Source organism: Castor canadensis, chromosome 16, assembly GCF_047511655.1.
Source record: "Castor canadensis chromosome 16, mCasCan1.hap1v2, whole genome shotgun sequence".
NCBI classification, from domain to species: Eukaryota; Metazoa; Chordata; class Mammalia; order Rodentia; family Castoridae; genus Castor; species Castor canadensis.
In genome coordinates this window covers 46,131,873-46,139,653 of record NC_133401.1, presented here as the reverse complement: position 1 = coordinate 46,139,653, position 7,781 = coordinate 46,131,873, and positions in this window count along the sequence as shown.

Sequence of the window (7,781 nt, the reverse complement as noted above, 5' to 3'; positions counted from 1 at the left end):
GGGTCTACATTTATTCTTTTGTATATAGTACAGTTTTCCTAGTACCATTTATTGAAGAGACTATATTTTTCCCATTGTGTGTTTTTGGCACCCTTGTTGAGGATACATTTTGGGTTCTTTGTTCTGTTTACTTGGTCTATATTTCTGTTTTTAAGTCTTTACCATATAGTTTCATTTACTGTAGCTTTGTAATATATCTTGGAGTCAGAAAATATAATCTCCCAGCTCTGTTCTTACTCTGTTTTGCCTATTCAGAGTCTCCTGTGGTTCCATAGGAGTTTTAAGATCATTTTTTCTATTTCTGTGAAGAATAACATTGGAATTTTGATAAGCATTGCATTAACTTTATGTATCACTTTGGGCAGTCAGGGCATTGTGAGAATATGAATTCAAGTTCATGAACATGAAATCTATTTTCAATTTATTTCAATAAGCATACTCCACTATTTTTCTGTTAATATGAAAAAAGGGATTTTTTTCTTAATTTCATTAGCTTATTCTTTGTATATAGAAATGCTGCTGGTTTTGCCAGGCAACCTGTAATCCAAGCATTTAGGAGGCAGAGGCAGAAGGATCATGAGTTAAGGCCAGCCTAGCCTACACTGAGAATTCAAGACCAACACTGTGAGATTGTGTCTCAGAAGAGAGAGAGAGAGAGAGAGAGAGAGAGAGAGAGAGAGAGAGAGAGAGAAAGGGAGGAAGGGAGGGAGAGAGAGGGGGAGGGAAGGAAAAAAGGGAGGGACGAGGGAAGGGAGGAAGGGAGAAAGGAAGGAAGGAAGTTTTGGGTATGCTGATTTTGTATCCTGTAACTCTGCTGAATTAATTTATTAGTTCTACCAGATTTTTTGTTTATTCTCTAGAGTTTTTATATACACGATTATGTCAATTGCAAATAAAGATTGTTTCATTTCTTTAAAAAAATCAAGGTCCAAGTGTAGTGGTTCATGCCTACAATCTCAGCTACTTGGGAGGCAGATATCAGGAGTATCATAGTTTGAGGTGAACACAGGCAAAAAGTTAGCATGACCTCATCCCAACCAATAAGCTAGGCATTTGACCTTCACCTGTGATCCCTCCTGCTACAGCTGACCTGTCTGGGCAAAAATGCAAGATTCTGTCTAAAAAAAATAACAAGGCAATAAGAGCTGGGCACATGGTTCAAGAGGTAGAGTGCCTTCCTAGCAAGCACGAGGCCCTGAGTTCAGACATTAATGCATTGTTTACTTGAAAATTGCCAAGAGAGTATATTTTAAATGTTCTTGTCAAAAATTAAAATAAATATATATGAGGTAATGGATAAGTTAATTAGTTTGATTTATTCATTCCTTAGTGTACACATATAAAACCTTATGTTGTGTTCCATAAACATGTACTTTGATTTTCATTAAAATTTTAATAAAGTAAAATGCATTTACAGAAGGCTACCTATCATGATGTAATAAAACACACAGAGTAAGGTTAAACAATGAAGAATTGTGAAGTTGTCCTCTACAGAGTCTCAGCAGCTTTAGTTTGGTTTGGTTTGGGTACCAGGGATTGAATCCAGGTCCAACCCCTGACCCTACAGTATTTAAAATATTTTGGCTGCTTACTTTAGCCAGCATATTAACCATAATAATCAATGGCAGAGGTAACACAAAAGTTTAAAAATACAGAAGACTTACAATGATGTTAAACCCTGCCTTGCAACTGTTTTAAATCATGTTTCTTCCACAGCCTATAATTAGTTTAAATTCCAACATTTTTTTGTCTTCCTCTTTAATTACCAACATTAATTGGCATTTAGTTGCAATAAAATGGCAAAAAAAAGTATAGTAGCCAAAACAGGGAAACTTAGAAAATCTCGATAATCTCATTAATAAGTGCTGAAAAATATGTTTCATTTTTCTCATATTCACCTTTGGAGAGGCCCAGAAATATAATAGAGTAAATTTCCAAGACCTTACAAGAAAAATTGTGCTGTGTAATCCATTCTCTCTCCAAATGATAGAATGAGAATGCAACAGTTAAGCAGGTATTTTGTAGGCAGATGGAGACAAAATCTAAGCTGGTGGAGTGGCTCACGTGGTAAAAGTGTAGCCTAGCAAGCATGAGGCCCTGAGTTCAAACCCTAGTGCTGCCACAAAAAAAGAAAAAAGAAAATGTAAAGAAACAAAAGCTAAGAGGTTGGCAAATGAATCATGGCAGGTGGAAAAGTAATGTAATTGGATGTGTCTCTAATTCTTGGTAATGAAAGGTTCAAAAGAGCGGTATTAACTTCTGTAAAATTAAAGACTTTCTGATCCAACTTTGACAAATTCCCATCATAAATGTGTTTCTTAATTGTTAATTAAGACAAACCTACCATGCCTGAGGGATTGATTATAACAAATGGAACTATGAATTTTGTATGTGTAAACATGGTGACAAACACAGAAAATTACACTTTTGAAGGTTACACTGAGTCAAAATCATCTATCTGCCACCCAAACACAATTTAGAGTGGGGGAGATAGAAGGACTAATATGAACCTATTTTACTTCCTTGGCACTCAAACCCAACTCCTCACTGCATTTTTCTGCATTGTTGGAAAGACTCTCATCCTATGAATTTTGTATATTAATAGAATAAGTAAAATGGCTCATCAACAGTGACAAGATCTTACAAATCAGGGTAAAGAAAGACAAGAATATTACTCTCCAATTTTCATCCTCCAGAGACAATGACTTAGTGAATCAATTGTCTAAATGCAAGTCTACAATCTGACATATTTGCAACAGAAAGATGTGATTGAAAAACCATGTGCTCTTGATGAGACACATGTCACTAATCTACACTTGCAAATTTTGACAGAAATTCTGTAAGTGGGAAAATTTTAAGAGAAGGGGACAAATTATTTTTGCTGTTCGTTTTCTTTTATAATTTTCCCAAATCTTCACAATTACTTGGATAATTAAAGCTGGAGATTTTTCAGCAAGGTTTCTCAAGTGTCACAAATGCCCTAAAGCCATTAATACCTTCACTTACTTTATTTACTGAGACCTTAAAGAGAAGTCAGTGATATAAAGCCAAGTTTGCATGATATAAAATTGTCTAAGAGCTTGGGAAGGGTGCGCTGAAACACTTTCATCAGAATGTTAATGGTGCCTATTTCAGAATGGTCAGGACACAATATCACTGCAGGCCTACGATTTCCAAACTTTTTCATATATAAGATTTACCTATAAAATGTGTTGAATGCAAAATCATAGGCCTGGAAATTGTACAAGTACTGATAGTGTCATCTGCCCTTGTTATGTTTTAGTGTTGAAGTTTGTCCCCACAATCAATGTCAACTCCCTAGGTGTTTGTGGTGTAGTGGTTAATGATGAATTTATGAGAAATTATTCCAAGCTGTCCTTAAAAGTGTCTCAGCACATCCTTGGGGACAGAAGAAGATCCAGTAGAAATCTCTTAATGCCCTTAATTTGTTAATACAGGTAAAGCTAGGTTAAAACAAATATTAAGATTCAACTTGAAAAGGCAAAGTTATAAAAGCACAATCAGACATGATAATTTTGACTCTATGTTCCTACCATTTTATCTGAAAAGAGAAGGTTTTCAAAGTAACTCATATATATGAGCACCTCTAAAATTTTCTCCCTCTAGCCACTCCACTACTTTCCCTTCCCTTCCCTGGGTGTTTGTCCCAAGAGTGTCACCAATTAATCTGGGACAGGTCACTATCCACCTCAGAAATCTGCTGGGGAATGGGTGTCATAGCAGGGAAAAGTCCAAGGCCTTTGGTCCTCTCTGCCCAAACAGAATCCTCTTCCTACACCTCATAGTTAATGAGCACCTTCCACTGAACCTGAATTTTCTTTCCTGTAATTGCAGATGAAGTCATCTCTGTAGCAAATGTTCAGGCCATCTGAGGAGAGGAGATGACAGCATACCACACAGACCTTTAGTTCTAATTTGCATCAAGTTACAAGAAGCTTCATTCCTGGACAAGGAAGTACTAGAGAAACCCTTTACTCTTCCTTCCCATCTACATCAGGTTGTGCAACAGTTGCTCTAAAGGATGGGTAAGAGTGAGGTGATTGCAGATGTTATCATCTTGCTTATAAAGATACATTTCTTACACTAGAACATAAAGGTATAGGGAACAACTTCCAAAGTAGAACTCAAAAGGCTCAGCATCTAAGAGAAAGAATGAACAAATGGGACTGCATCAAACTAAAGAGCTTCTGCACAGCAAAGAAAACAGTCACCAGACTCAAGAGACAGCTCACAGAATGGGAGAAAATCTTTGCCAGCTATTCATCTGATAAGGGACTAATATCCAGAATCTACAGGGAACTCAAAAAACTCAACCCCCAAAGAATCAACATCCCAATGAAGAAAAGGTCACATGAATTAAACAGGGAATTCTCAAAGGAAGAGGAACAAATGGCCAGTAAATACATGAAGAAGTGTTCAACTTTCATCTCACCTCAGTTAGAATGGCCATATTCAAGGGCAATAACAATAACAAATGCTGGCAAGGATATGGCAAAATAGGAGCCCTTATACACTGTTGGTGGGAATGCAAATTAGTACTACCACTATGGAAAGCAGTATGGAGATTCCTCAAAAAACTAAAGATAGAACTACCATATGATCCAGCGATATTGCTCCTGAGCATCTACCCAAAAGAATGTAGGTCAGGATACAATAGAGACACCTGTACACTGATGTTCATTGCATAACTATTCACAATAGCCAAGTTATGAAAACAACCCAGATGGTGAATGGATCAAGAAAATGTGTTACATGTACACAATGGAGTTTTACTCAGCCATAGGAATTTTGACATGTGGTTTGAAGATAAATGGATGCAATTGAAGGACATCATGTTAAATGAAGTAAGCCAGGCTCAGAAAGACAAAGGCTGCATGTTTTCCCTCATACGTGGAAGATAGATCCAAAAGATAATCACATAAACAAAAACAAGAATGATCACATACAAACAAAGATGTAGAACATGTTAGTAATGGTGGAACTACTCTATGGAACTCGGGGAAAGAAGGAAAGAAAAGAGAATGATAGAGCATCAATAATATCGTAAAGCATAACATTTGTGAAGGTAGAGGATATAAGAATGTGTATTAAAAGCTGTTGAAAAACAAGGGTTGGGAGGTAAGAGGAAAAGGAGAGTAATGGAAAGGTTGAATGGACCAAAATAAAGTATATCCACAGCAGGGATACATTGAGAAACCCCTTTGAGCATCAACTTAAATATTAATAATGAAAGACAGGACTATAAAATAGGTACAGTGTAGGGGAGGTAGAAGCGGGAGGGAAGGGCAAGTGAATGAAGGAGATTAAGGTAGGGTGCATGGTTGATGGACTTCATATACCTATGTGAACTAGAACAAAGAAACCTCTTGCACTTGCTTTAAGTAGGGTGGAGAGGGAGTTGAGGGGGAGAGACAATGGGGGTGATCTAACCAATGTACAATATAAGCCTAATTGGAATTGTCATTATGAACCCCCCTATATAATGATTATATCCTAATAAAAAAAATTATAATAAAAAAAAGATACATTTCTTCCTGTGTTGGGAAACCAAACACAGAACATAACTAATAACTAAGATGAAAGCCTTTATACTCACTACTGACATTATTATCTTATTGGTTTGCATTTATATACCTACAAGGAGCAAAGGGGCTTTAAAAGCCTATGAAGAGGGAAATAATCCTACTTTACTATAAATGATATCCATTAAAATTTCAGTTGTCAGATAAGCAAAGTTACATTGGAGTTGTCCTATTTCTGAATAAGCAGGATAGGAGGAAATCTGCAAATCCCTTTCCTGGAAATCTGTTTTATCAGCTTTCAATGACATTGGATTTGTGCATTTATCTGGAAATCAGAGGTAATTTCTGTCAAGTCCTTGTTGTAGTCACATTTCAATTAAAATCCAGAAGGAGCTGTCTTATCAGGCCCCAGCATTTGTCTGGAGTCATCAATGAATACACTTTCCAAGGAAACAGGATTTATATTTTCTTTTCTTTTTGACTACAGAAGTTATTCCAGATTAAATTTGACTTTGCTCACCAATTTACTTCTCAAACTGAAAGACAAAGTCTTGGGTTAGCTGGATGCATTGCTTTCCTCTCTACCAAATTAACTCAAGAGCTCACAATTATATTCAACACAAATTGTGGAAAAGTCAAGATTCATTTAAGAGTGATTTGTTGAAATAAATCAGTTAATTTTTAAGAGCATTTAAATATCGCCCCTTAGGAAAGACCTAATTAATGACAGCACATCTATATTTCCTATCACTTGGCAAAGGTACTTCATATTTGCAATGTCAGTCATCAATAATAACTAAAACATTTTCCTTATTTTCATATTCAGTAGAGCATATTCAGGGTGCACAGTATCTTCAAAGAAAGCCACTGTTAGTGGCACATTGGATTTTATTTTAATACTTCAAAACTTTTGGCTAAGTTTCTAAATATTTGACACTAAGAAGACATAAGTATCTACATTCATATGTTCATATCTGTATGTATTCATACATGAGGTAAGTGCTTTTTCTTCTAAAGACTACCCAACTCATCCAGGATACCTGAATCAGGAGTACAAATGCCAAGAAGTCTATTTACTTGTAAGTTTTTGATTAGTTAATTTAAAATTTATAAAATTTACAGATTACCCCAATGTATGGAAAACTTTTGATAATCATACTGTCCAAATTTCACTTAAACAAGCAAGGATGTGGAGACCAGCAAGATCTCATCTGAGTTACACTCAAATGAATGCTCAAATTAGAGCAGGAGCTTTTAAAGCTCGGGCATTAAGCCTGAGTCCAAATTTTTCACTACCACTTAGCTTGAGCAAGTTACTTTAAACCTCTCAGCCCCTGTTTCCTCATCGATAAAACTGAACTCAGTGAACTTGAAAGTTATTTTAAGATGAATATAAACATCAAACATCAAATCTGGCATAGACTCTCAATTTACTTACAGTAACATTAACCCTTACCTGTGCTTAGTGGCTTAGTAAGTTCTGTAAAATTAGCCATACAATTGAGTATACAATAAGGCTAAAGGCAATTTAGACATTATTAAAGAACCCAGAGCTGAGAAAATGCTAGAGAGACTGTGGGATGGAGCAGTAACCCAGGGCGAGGACCATAATTTGGGGAATGGGAAGGAGAATGTCACTGAGTGATATACAATGCTTAAGAGAGAAGACCATTTGTTCTCTGATTGTGGGAAACAGAATAACGCCTTCTGGGTTCCCTATATTGCAAAGCAACTTGCTCATCATTGACCATATTTATCATACCATAATTTTACCAGGATGTCAGAGAAGAGAATGTCTAACATATCATATGATATAGAAATCCCTCAACATAAGGGTGGGGAATTGGTTCGAGGACACACCTCTCACTCCACATCCATTCTGCAAATACCAAATCTCTAGATGCCCAAGTCCTCTATATTAAATGGTATACTTTTTATGTAATCTACGTATAACCTGTAATTTAAATAATTTGTAGATTACTTATAATATCTAATTAACAATATAAATGCTATAAGCATAGCTGTGAACTTATTGTTTAGGGAATAATGACAAGCAAAAAGAGAGTCTTGCATGTTCAATACCGGTGCAATAATTTTCTTGAATACTTTCAATCCATGATTGGTTAAATCCTCAGGTGCAGAACCCACAGATATGAGGCCCCAACGTACTCAGACCCTGAACTTAGTCCTTTTCCATGCCATTGTTCTTTATTTCATTGGGAACTTTATCACTGGTCA